We start from the raw sequence: 12,443 nt of genomic DNA, 5'->3' as shown, positions 1-12,443 counted from the left end.
CCTTGAGACCAGCTCTGGGGTCAGCTGCTTAGAACAGGGGTCGGAGTCAGGGTTCCTGGGTTTGGAAGGGAGAGTGATCTAGGGTAGAGCAGGGGACTGAGAGACAGGACTCCTGGGTTCTATTTCTGGCCTGGCGAGCTCTGTGGCTTTGAACAAGTCACCCCATCTCAGTTTGCCTGTCTGAAACATGGGGATAATTATATTGGACCTGCTGCCAAGGACCATGGGTAGGTTGAATAGAGGAATGAAGGTAATGTGCTTTGAGATCCTCGAGGGAGAGGGGCAGTAGAAGTGCCCATTGCTGTTGCTGAAAAGCTGAGAGGAGAGGAGATCCTCTCCCAGGGGGGCATGTGGGTGGCTTCAACGAGACCAAGACAGTAGGGTGGGTAGTGCCAGGGTCAGAGAGAAGCGAGACTGTTTGTTCTCAGCAGGACTGTGTCAGCAGAACCTGTCCCAACCTTTGATCACAGGAGGGCAGCCTTACATCCTCTGGTTTCATTTTGCCTGCTTACAGGAGAGGCAAAATGTGCTGCTGAGAGTTTGCCCCATCTCCCTTGGCCCCCGTGAATCCTTCATATATTCCTTTCTTCCTTGCCATCATCTCACTGCTGCCTGCTCCCCCCCCCCCACACACACACACCCTGGCACCTTCTGCACACACCTGCTGGAGAAATGACACCCCAGAGGGTGCAGCGTAGAGAGGGATCTTAGCATCTTAACCTGTAGCAGCAGCAGAAACAGCAGGGATGATGAACTCCTCATCTTCCTCCAAACAAGGCGAGATCGGCTGTTCCTTTCAGCCGGGCTGGTGGATGATGGATTGAATGAATATCCAGTTCATTAACTGTCATTTGTCCTATTGTGTTTACCACACATCCCCACACACCGGTGCTTAATGAATGCTGCTAGATTAATAACGAGGCACTGAGACGTGCTCTAGCCCCATAGAAACCTAGAGAAAGAAGCAATATTGGATGTGACTGTTCCACATGGCTGAGCGAGGCCAGGATGTGGGACGAAGGGAATGGCTAAAGCCACACACACACGGAGGGTCAGGTGTTTGCAGACATAGGAGGCTCTGACAATGGGGGGTGAAAGCTGATAGTCATTGCAGGTTTGGGAGGACAGCGGGACCACATCTGGAATGGGATTGCACACCCAAGGCTTCATACTCCCTTGCACCTGGTTTATAATCCCAGAAGCTCTATTCGTCACCCCACTGGCAGGGACCTTCCCTTCCTTCTAACCCTCTGGAGTCACAGATTCCAAGACCAGAGGGGACCATTGGGATCATCTTGTCTGACCTGGATAACACGGGCCATAGGGCTTCCCTAATTAATTCCTGTTTGAACTAGAGAGGCTTTTGTAGAAAGACGTCTGATCCTTATTTAAAATTGGCCAGTGATGGAGAATTCCACACAGCCCTTGGTTAAGTCATTCAAAGGTGAATTGCCTTCAGTGTTAACAATCTGCACCTTTCTTTCCAGGATGGAATCTCTACTTTTCTCACAACCAGGTGGGATCTCAGTTTTCATCCCAGTTCCACCAGGGGGCAATGACAGTCTGACCTAGTGGCCAGTGCTCTTGGCCACTTCACACCTACTTGATGGCTATGCAGAAGCAGACCAATGCCTCATGATAGAAACCTGCCCCGTCCAGGTAGCCACAGATACAAACCAATGGTTAGAAAATTCTCAGTTAAGCAATTAATTAGGCTTGGTCCAAGGTTTCCCCAGGTTGGGCGCAGATCCAGTTGTCCACATCTTCAGCCAATATCAACTGAAGATGTGGACAACTGGATCCATGTGTCTAGCCTGGCAGGAAGAGCGGAGGGCTGGTGCTGATGAGATGTTCTGTGCACCCGGGATTCCGGATGGGCTGATAGCTAGTTGACAGCCTGGTATTTACATTGGTGTCAGCGGGACTCTAATGGCTTTTGTGGGGCTGCAATAGGAAATGAACCAACTTATGACGATGCCTCAGCTGCAGATAGACTGCTTAGTCACCTTTGCAGGCTTGCAGCATTTACCAGCCGATCCAGAATGCTGCCTGTAGCGTCCACTCAATTACTGCTGCAGTTGCAACACGTGAGAGGGATGGGTGGGTCTGTGTTCATGGCTCATTAGGCTGGAGCATTTCACTGTGCCCTTGAGTGATCCCGCATTCTGCCTTTATTCTATTCTGTACCGGTTCTCACGCCGTGCTCATCACCAGAGTATTGGAGCAATTTCCAGGAGTGCATTGAGCAATGGGTACAATGCAGGCAGTGGAACTGCATTTCTCTGATTTGTGGCCTGCCCAGAGCAGGGGCCTCCTCTGTCATGGTGGTTTGGGGGCCTCTTTCTATTACACTTCTCAGTTCCATTTGCTAGAATGGACCATCCCTGCTCAGCTGAAACCTGGGACAGGGGTAGCAGAGCCTGCAAGTCAGGAATGAGGTCTGTTAGCCAAGCTGTACAGAGGGAGCGCTGGGATAACAGAGGGTCTCTGTGGGTCACGATCGTGGGACATCAGCGGAGCTGTGTGATCAGATAACAAAAGGTGCTGCTGGGCAGCAAAGGGTGCTACACACACATCAGCAGAGCTGTGAGCAGGGAAGGCCAGGACCGGAGTGGCACAGGGGGGAGTGTTGGGTGCTGATAGAACAATGGGAGGAGCCTGCCCTTGGAAAAGCAGGTCAGGGTTAAGGCCCAGTGGCACAGAGGTGCTGACCTTGCGTTCCATTTGTCCGTGTGCTTGCGGTTTAATGGTGTATGTTGCCAGTGTAGCAGGCTGGAAGTCTGTCCATTTCTTGGGTGGAATTTTAATAAAACAATCCCAAGAATCTTTCAGAGCTTCGCTCCTCTGGCTAATGCCTCTCAGCTGATGTGATCAAACTACCACTTCCCCGTGCGGGTGTAACTTGAGATGGCTTGGTGGCAGAGACGTACAGCTCTCATTTACAGTGCTGGAGGTCCCAGGTTCAGCTCAGGCATGAGGAGTGGAAGTTATAGAGAGGCAGTATTGCATAGTAGCTAGAGCACTAGACTAGAACTCAGGAGACCTGGGTTGCATTGCCAGCTGTGCTGCTGGGTGACCTTGGGCAAGTCATGTCACCTCTGTGCCTCAGTTTCCCTATCTGCGAGAAACTAATAACCTCCTTGTGACATCTACTGGTAGCAGCTAGGTGGCATTAGCCTCCCTCCCCACACACATCTTGGGCTTGAGTCAAATGATCAAGACGGCAGCAAAGACAAGGCAACGTGGGCCGAGCTTATGTTTGGGGTTTTTCCAACCTGTACGTATGCTTCAAAATCAACATGGGCCAGTGGATGGGGAATGGGCTGGGAGTCAGGAGAGCTGGAGCGTAAGCTTGGGCAAGTCTCTGCCTTGGTTTTCCCTTTATCCATCATGTCTATTGAGATTATAAACTATTTGGGCCAGGAACTGTTTCTGCTATGGCTATGTGCGACACTTAGTACAATGGGGCTGTGACATTATCTGATTAAAATATGGCCATATAGATCATTGTTGCAACCACTATTATATATTTGCAGCAAATCTGGTACACAGGTTATCAAGTGAGGTGTCTATGAGAAGGTTTTGATTTGCTGGTTGTTGTTATGCTATTTGTTTGCATGTATCATTTTTGTATTTGAAGTTTATAGAAGATAAGGGTTGGAAGAGACCTCAGGAGGTATCTAGTCCAACCCCCTGCTCAAAGCAGGACCAATCCCCAACTAAATCATCCCAGCCAGGGCTTTGTCAAGCCTGACCTTAAAAACCTCTAAGTAAGGAGATTCCACCACCTCCCTAGGTAACCCATTCCAGTGCTTCACCTCTCTCTTAGTGAAAAAGTGTTTCGTAATATCCAACCTAAACCTCCCCCACTGCAACCATTGCTCCTTGTTCTGTCAACAAGTGTTCCACTGTAAGTTATAAATATTGGTGCTATACTTGGATTTCAGATGTTTGCTCCTGGGGTAACTCCCACAAGGTAGCTAGGCAGCACATCTTGGTGGGACGATTCAAATTGAGCGACCCATCGAAAGAACATTTAACTGACAATGGACCATGGGGGGCGCCTATCTACACCTAATGGAATTTCCAGCTGTCACTAGGCAAAATGCATGGACATGGGACTTGCCCATGTGACTCCAAACTCCATCTTGTTGCTGTAAGTTTCCACAGTAAGAACAATGGGATTCCCTCCACGTGGCAGAAGATATAAAAAACACTGGAAACACCTCCATTTTACCTCTTTCTTGCCCAAATCTCTGGTCTATACTCATGGAAGCATCTAACCAAGGGATTGAGGTCCTTCCAGCTATCTGGAAGCAACCAGAGACTTATCAAGTCAGCAGTTTACTCCATCGGTGCTACAAGCCTGATCCAAGAACTTTGCAATTACTGTATGTAACTGATTCCTTTATCCAATTTTAGCTCTATCTCTTTCCTTCCTTCCTTCCTTCTTTTCTTTTCTTTTCTTTTCTGAATAAACCTTTAGATTTTAGATGCTTTGTGTGGGGGGAGTGGGGGAAGATTAAAGTCTTTTTAAGGAGGGGGAAGATATTCTCTCCAGTTAAGCACATTGTAGGCCCCTGTGCAGTAAGATACTTTGGGAAACTTTCACTCCTGGCTGAGGATAAATGGTGTCAAGATGAAGAAAACAGTAGGACGAGACAGGATTGGCAGAGGGAAAATGCAGCTTCTGAAGAAAGCTGATAAAGGAATTAGGAGGAGAACAGGGAACTGTAGATGCCCGGCTAGGTTATAAAGAGCCCTCTGCCGATATGCACTGTATCTTGCTTTAAAAGGTTATTGTTATCTGTGGCTGTGTTAATTCTCCTAAGAATCCATCTCCAGTTTGCATGTTTGACATTCAAATGGCCTTTGTTTCCCTGGCTCATTTTTCACAAACTGAATGGGAAATCCTTGACGAGGGAGAATTAATACCGCAATAGATGGATCGATCAGTGGATAGTGTTCAGAGCAGGGAACTACGGGTCTGTCTACACAGCAATAAATAACCCACAGCACCAAGCCTCGGAGCCCAGGGCAGCTGACTCAGACTCTCGGGGCTCAATCTGAGGGGCTAAAAATGGCAGTGTCGACATTTGGGCTTGGGCTGGAGACCCTCCCTCCTTGTGGGGTCTCAGACCCTGGGCTCCCGCACAGCTACACTGCAGTTTTATAACCCCATAGCCATAGGCTGGAGCATCCATGGGGAAAAAATGGTGAGTGCTCAGCTCCCACTGGCAGCCCCCCATCAGCTCCTCCCCAACCCTCCCACCTGCTAGCACCCCTGCCAATCAGCACCTCCCCCTCCCTCCTGCCTGCTGTGGATCAGCTGTTTAGAGGCATGCAAGAGGTGCTGGAAGGGAAGGCGGGGCATGCTAGTGGGAGGGGCAGGAAGAGGTGGGGTGGAGATGGAGGCTTAGGGGAAGTCATGGAGTGGGAGCAGGGCCTGGGGTGCCCCAGGAAAAGACAAAGTTCGCACCTGTACCCAAAGCCCACAACCCTGAGTCAGCTGACCGGGCCAGCCGTGGCCATGCCACGGGTCTTTTAGCACAGTGTAGACCTTCCCTAAGATGCAGTCCTCCTGATGCTCTGTGTTTCCATCTACACACACTGCAGACAGATGCTTTCAGTCAGTGTCACCCTCCTTGTACCAAAAAGACCACAAAATGCCAGCCCTTCTGCTGAGTCCTTAAAGGTGAAGTACAAAGAAAACAAAAGCCTAATAGTTTTAAAGCTCAACATGCCACACCTTGGCCCTAATGTGGCAAGGTACATAAGCACCTGTCTAACTCTGAGCACACAAGTCATCGCAGGAGCTTCAGTGGGACTGCTCACCGCTTAAAGTTAGGCATGGGCTTAAGTAGCTTCCTGAATCAGGGCCACAGCCTCCTTGCTTGACCTTGGCTGAATCATTTCCCTGCTCTGTGCCTCAGTTTTCCCTTCTGCAAAGTGGGCATAAGAAATATTCCCGGGAGGGCTGCAAGGCTTACATAATTAGTGGGTTTAGAGAGCTCTGAGAGCCTCAAAATGAAGCTTGCCATAGGAGTGACTTGCCAGTGGTGCTGATTATTGATTAATTGAGGTTTTATGGTTTGTTATTTATTGATGATGTGCATTGTGGGAGTGCCTCAGAGCCTCACAATGGCTTGGAGCATCTCTTTAGTTCTGCAATTATAGCACACCTAGCTCAATGTCCCAAAGAGGTGCTCTCTAGCAGGAGTTAGGCTGACAAAAATCACCCAGTGAAACAACCTGCAGTATAAAGGAGCGATAGTAGGGATGGGGGCAAAACAAAAGAATCAGTTAGACTGTGGCAAGTAAAAATGATCTGTTCCCCTCTGCTAATGCCACCTCTGTACCTAACCACACAAACAATGTTTCCTCTCCCTTTTATTCTTGATAAAAATGACTGTTAGGTTTACAAGAAGCTGCACTATCAAGCTCCCTCCTCCTTAAAATGCCAAGGTTTTAGTTCTGCCCAGAACTTAACTTACCTTCCTTCCAGCCCACGGGCATCTAATACAGTTGGACTCAAACTCTGTTCGCAGTAGTTGGCTATTTTGTTGTTTAAAGGGACAGTGTCAGGTTATTTAGAAAGAAACAAAAAAAACTTCGTAGAAATAGTCATAAATCTGTAGTGTTACAGCAGGACTCATCAGCTGGCGCTATTATACTTTGTCTTATTTAGCACGCGAGCAAGCTTTAGTCTTTTGAAGAAATATATGTTACTTTTGTTACTCAGTAGTCCTTTGACAGAAGCTGTGGTAGATAGCATGATTTGCCTTCTGAATCTGAAGGCAATTCTTGGGACAAAATAGCTTCCTGTGAAACCAGGATTTGGCGTGAGGGCTGATCTTTGTGAAAGAGGCGATTGCCTGTGTGCTGTTTGTGACCGCCCCTCTTCCAGGACTTGTGTATGTGTGGAGATAAAGCAAGTCACACACAGAATACACTCAGACTCTGCATCATTGATTTCTCCACTGGCAAGTCAATCTGCAAGACCCCAAAATTCTGTCAGCCTTCCACAGAGGGGCAAGGATGGACACTGGGGTCAGAAGAAGGGGTCACAGTGCTATGGAAGTTCCCCGAGACCCCTGTCAGGCTTGGGTCCCCATTGAGCAGGGCACAGCTCAAGCCTTGAGAAGAGACAATACCTGCTCTGAAGAGTTTGCAATCTAAAGACACAGATGGAAGAATGAAATGTCCCTTTAAAACTCCCGGGGAAGATGCAGACCTTGTTCTAACAAGGTGGTCTCTCCTATGCTTGGACATGCTGCCCTCAGCACAGGGTCTGGGAAATTTACCACATAGATTTTCCTCTTTCTTGCTTTTTCAAGGATTCCCTAAACTTGGGGTTCTGACCCTATGGGGAATTGGGGTGGGGGGAAAGTTGTGCAAACAACTGGTTCATTACATTTAAACATCTTTTTTTAAATGGCTATAACATAAGCCTTTTCCTGGGGTGGCCCTTTAAGGCCACTATAGTGCTGTGACTTATGAAGCCGAGTGTAACCTGCAGCCAGATTCACGCTAGCCACATAATTGTCAGTTATGTCTTGATTACAGACTTTTATTAGTCAGGTTGATTTCAGAGGCAGCAAGGAGCCAGACGGCTCCCGGGCAGAGTTTGCAATACGGCTGGCAAGCAGGAGAAACTAATCATCTCCTGACTCGAACAGGAGGCCAATGGTCAAAAGCAGCTCCTGATTTTGGGTGCCAAACTTGACACACCTTGAGGCAGCATTTCCAAAAATGTAGGGAGCCTCAACTGCGAGGCACAGAGGGGGCTTGAAGAGAGCCCTGAATCCTTCTCCAGACTCTCAGCATTCATTTCTTTTTTTAAAAGTAAAGCTCTGGCTCTTACTGTTGTGAAGAAAACCTTCTGAGCGTGACTTGATGTGTAACTCCTGCAGCAATGTCAGCCTGCATTTGCTGTGGACCCGAAACACTCCACTGTAGTGAGGTGGGATCGCACCAGAATAGCCTCCCAGCGCTTTTGCTGCATGGCCAATGATAAAATGGCATCCTTGGCGCCGCATGACCTTGTACACATTGTACACAGAAACAAAACGGCATCCCCTATGTGGGTGCACAAAGGACACCATTTTAGAGAGCAAAACAGCATCCAAAGAGTGTGACCTTGCACGGATCATATGTGCCGGGGCCACACCGGCAGGGGAAGGGCCATGCTGGCAGGGGCGGAGTACCTGCACTTAAAATATCAGGACTGCATCACTGCTGGAGAGATGTGAAATGCCCTCTGCATATCAACATGGGCTAACTCCCATGCCAATGCTGCACCACGCTTCAACAGACGGGAGAGTCCAGAGGAGAGCAACAAAAAAGATGAGATTTAGAAAACCCGACCTACCAGGAAAGATTGAAAAAAATTGACCATGTTTAGACTTGAGACGAAAACGTGGAGGGGAAACATGATAAATCTTTAACGATGTGAAAGATTCTACCAGAGCAGAAGTTTCACCATGCCCACCATGGGCAGGGAGCAGGCTGAGAAGCAATAGGTCAGTTTGCAGCAAGGAAGATTTTGGGTAGATATTAGGGAAAACTGTCTAACTCTAAGGGTAGTTAAGCACTGAAACAAGTTACATAGGGAGGTTGTGGACTCCCCATCCTGGGACGTTTTTAAGAACAGGTTGGACAAACCCCTATCAGGGCCGATTTGGATTTACTTGGTCCTGCCTCAGTGCAGGGGGCTGGACTTGCTGACTGTCAAGGTTCCTTCCAGCCCTGCATTTCTATGATAGTTACATACTTTGATGGTGAAATATTTAAGAAAGAAGAGAGAGGATCAGATTATGAAGATTTATACCAGTATTCCCCAATTGTGGGCTGCGCCCCTGGCATGGCACAGGGGACTGGTTGGGAGATGGAGGCAGGCATGGCAGTAGTACTGTACAAATGAAGATGCACAGGGTTTTAACTATACTTGGTGCAGTTGCAGAGAGCGGGAGGTTGTCCCTGGTACTGTTTTGCTGACGGGTGGCCTTAGCTTGGGAGACGGCTGCCTTAGCATCGCATTCGGGTATCCGAAGTTTGAGTTGCTCAGGAGGCCATGTTTGAAAACGTTGGTCTGATTTCCGATGATCTCACCTGGAATGCATGGAGGGAAAATAAATACAAACATTGCTGCGTCTCTTTTCCGGAGTGTAACGATGCTTTGAGGTGGCTTACGGAGTTAAGGATCTGAAGGCATTTGCTGGGCTGAAAATGATGTTGTGACATCCGCCTGCTGACACTACAGAGGGAAGAGGTGTTCTCGGAGAATGGGGCAGGCTTGGAGTGAAGAGAACGGCAATATTGCAGCTGTTTGGCTTTCTGTGTGATACATAATTTAGGAGACAAAATGCAGAAGTCAGCTTAGTGGGGACTCGGTGGTTGATTTGGAAACGTGCAGGAGGGGAGACGCTGTCCCTTTGATTAGCTAAGTGCGGCTGAGGGATGACAGGCAACAGGAAGCAGTCGAAAGAGAATAAAATCCTCCTGATCCCAGCTTCGGCAGATGCGCTTGGGCCTGGCCCCCACACACATGGATCAGAAAAGTTATTAGTTCAAGTGCACACACTGCACAAACAAAGGTCACCTCACTGAACCAGCCACAGATCCTTCTCTCTAACACTTCGTTAGAGGCAATGGGGTCGTGGAGGGGCTCTCCTCTGCAGGAGAGGAAAGGAAAGCCACAGGAATTGATGCCAACATTGAAGTAACTAACAAGACCACTGCAGTGCAGTGGCAGGCGAGCACCGTATGGTGAAATGGCAAAGCACAGCTCATTGGGACCACAGTGCAAGGGCTGTTTGGAGGGCACTGATTTATCTCGCCAGGGGCCCGCTGCCCTTTATGTGCTGTTCTGGGGCATGGTGGGCATCAGGGAAAGTGGGAGACAGAGTAGGAGGGGACATGAGTGGAACACAAGGGGTGAGATCCAAACTGCGAGCAAAAAACAAAGTCCCGGATGAGAGTCTGAACTGGTGGCCTGGAGAACGGAGTAGTCACAATAAATTCCCTGCCCTTCGCTGGATGCTATCATCTGAGAATCTCAAAGCACTTTACGTGTCCTAATGGACTGAGCCTCATAGCAAACCCACAGTCCGATTTCCCCCTCTCCCTTGGGGATACGGGTAGCTCCCTTTAATCCTTCGCACATGATTTCACTGGTAGTTAGTAATATCCAGCAAAGGGGGCATGAGGAGGGAAAGTGGGGTCCCTGGCAGAGCTCAGAATAGATTCCATGAGTCCTGCCCCTCCAGCGGTGTCTGTTCCAGTTGGAATGCTCCTGCCCTTCGATAGCACCGTTTTGAATGCAGGCTAGGTACAGAGCACAAATGGATGCACCTGTCAATCCTCACACAGCCAGGGAGGAACACTGCAGGCCAGCAGCCCCCTTTCGCCTGTAAATCTTGTGGTTAGTTTTAATACAAACGCTCCCCTTTGCTGGGCCAAATGAGACAAACAAGGATGCTTCTCCCACATCCCCTCGCACTCTTGCTTCAGCTCAGACAGTCCTGCTGCAGAGAGGCACAGAGAGAGAGCACAAATGGAAATGTGTCTGTTGACATATTTCTTTCCTCATCACCAGGGAATGGGCAAAACGGTGCAGCTAAAATAACAATCGAGTTCTGTTCGGGGTCATATTCCATTGAACAGAAGGAAAAGGCATCACCGTATGTACCTCAGAACGGTAGGCAAGGCAGACAGGAAGGCAGACGTGAAATCACTAGAATATGTCCATTCATCAAGTGGAGTTGTGAGAGCAAACCAGGATGTGTCGCTCCTCACTCTGGTCCCTTTGCTCGGATACCCTGCAGCCTGCACCCCTCAGCGTTGGATTGTATGGGATTGTTGTTCAGTTTTTTGATGTAAGCTTTTTGTGACAGGGACAGTGTCTTCCTGTGCATTTGTACAGCTCCCAGAACAATGGGCCCTAATCATCACTGGAGCCTGTTGAGTCTACCACAAGGCAAATAATTAATAATGGGTGCAGATGGATAGACAAATCGATCTTGGTAGGCTGATCCTGACAGAGAGAGATGGAAAGTTATAGAGCAGTGGCTCTCAATCGGGGGTACGTCCGGGTACCACTGGGGGTATGCAGAGATAGGGTTACCAGATTGCAACTGTGAAAAAACGGGACAGAGGGTGGAGGGTAATGGGCACCAATATAAGAAAAAGTCCCCAAAAACGGGACTGTCCCTTTAAAAACGGGACAGATGGTCACTCTACGCAGAGGTCTTCCAGCAGGTACATCAACTCATCTAGATATTTGCCTAGTTTTACAACAAGCTACATAAAAAGCATGAATGGAGTCAGTACGAACTAAAATTTCCTACAGACAATGACTTGTTTATACTGCTCCATATACTGAAATGTAAGCACATTAGTTATCTTTCAATTGATTTACTTTATAATTATATGGGAAAAATGAGAAAGTCAGCAATTGTTCAGTAATAGTGCGCTGTGACACTTGTATTTTTATGTCTGATTTTGATAGCGTATATGAGATTGATCGATCCTGAGGAATAGATGGACAGACGAATGGACAGATCCTAAACCACTGCTGTCAGTAGCCACTGATAGCCCATAGGAAGGCTTCTCTCTAATGGCATTACTGGGTGAAATGGAAGGGAAGGTTGGCGGTGGGGAGGCAGGAGGAAGGGATACGGTATGCATGTGCACAGCCAGTGCTTGCATAATCCCCAGCCACATGCAGTTATTAGACCCAGAGGCTAGGTACTGCGGTACCCGGTTTTGCATCCTGCGCTCAGATGGGGGCTGCCCTGGGACGGCAGAGCCCCTGAGGCTTTGCAACAGCACGCTCTGAGCTGAAACCAGGCTGCAAGGGCTTGTGGGGGCCGCAGCCTTGTTTCTGTTGGCCCAGCGAGGGGAAGTCGTGTGAATTAAAACCAACAGCATTATTTACAGGCCAAAGGGGGCCGCTGGCCTGCCACGTTCCCTCCCGGCCATATGGGTTTGACAGGCCCATCCATCTACCCTGCCTGCTGCACTAGGCTCAATTGGAAGGCTGTATCATTGTCACAGCACAGAGCTATTTGGAGTCTGTTGCTACAAATGCTGCCTCTGACTCAGTTCAGATATTGGGATGCAAAACTTGTCCCTGGCTGGTGCCTGCTAAGTAAACAATCCAGGGAAGGTGCGTTTCAGGCCAGGATGACTATACCACCGAGCACCTCTGTTGCAATCTGCTTTTTTGGGACGGCCATGGCCACATTTTGACTAGGAACCTACCTGATGCCCAGTTAGAAAGGCACTGAGTTGGTTGTGGGCTCTTAGCTCAGAGAATCAGACATCCTGGGCTCATCAAAAGGTTGGAGACTCCTGCTGACTTGCCGCTTCCTGGCGCCTGCTGGCAGTGGGCACTGTTTGCCCATTTCTGGATGGCGCTGGATTCGAGAGCAGTCATTGGC

Source organism: Chelonoidis abingdonii, chromosome 25, assembly GCF_003597395.2.
Source record: "Chelonoidis abingdonii isolate Lonesome George chromosome 25, CheloAbing_2.0, whole genome shotgun sequence".
Lineage (NCBI taxonomy): Eukaryota > Metazoa > Chordata > Testudines > Testudinidae > Chelonoidis > Chelonoidis abingdonii.
This window is presented reverse-complemented; position numbering follows the sequence as displayed.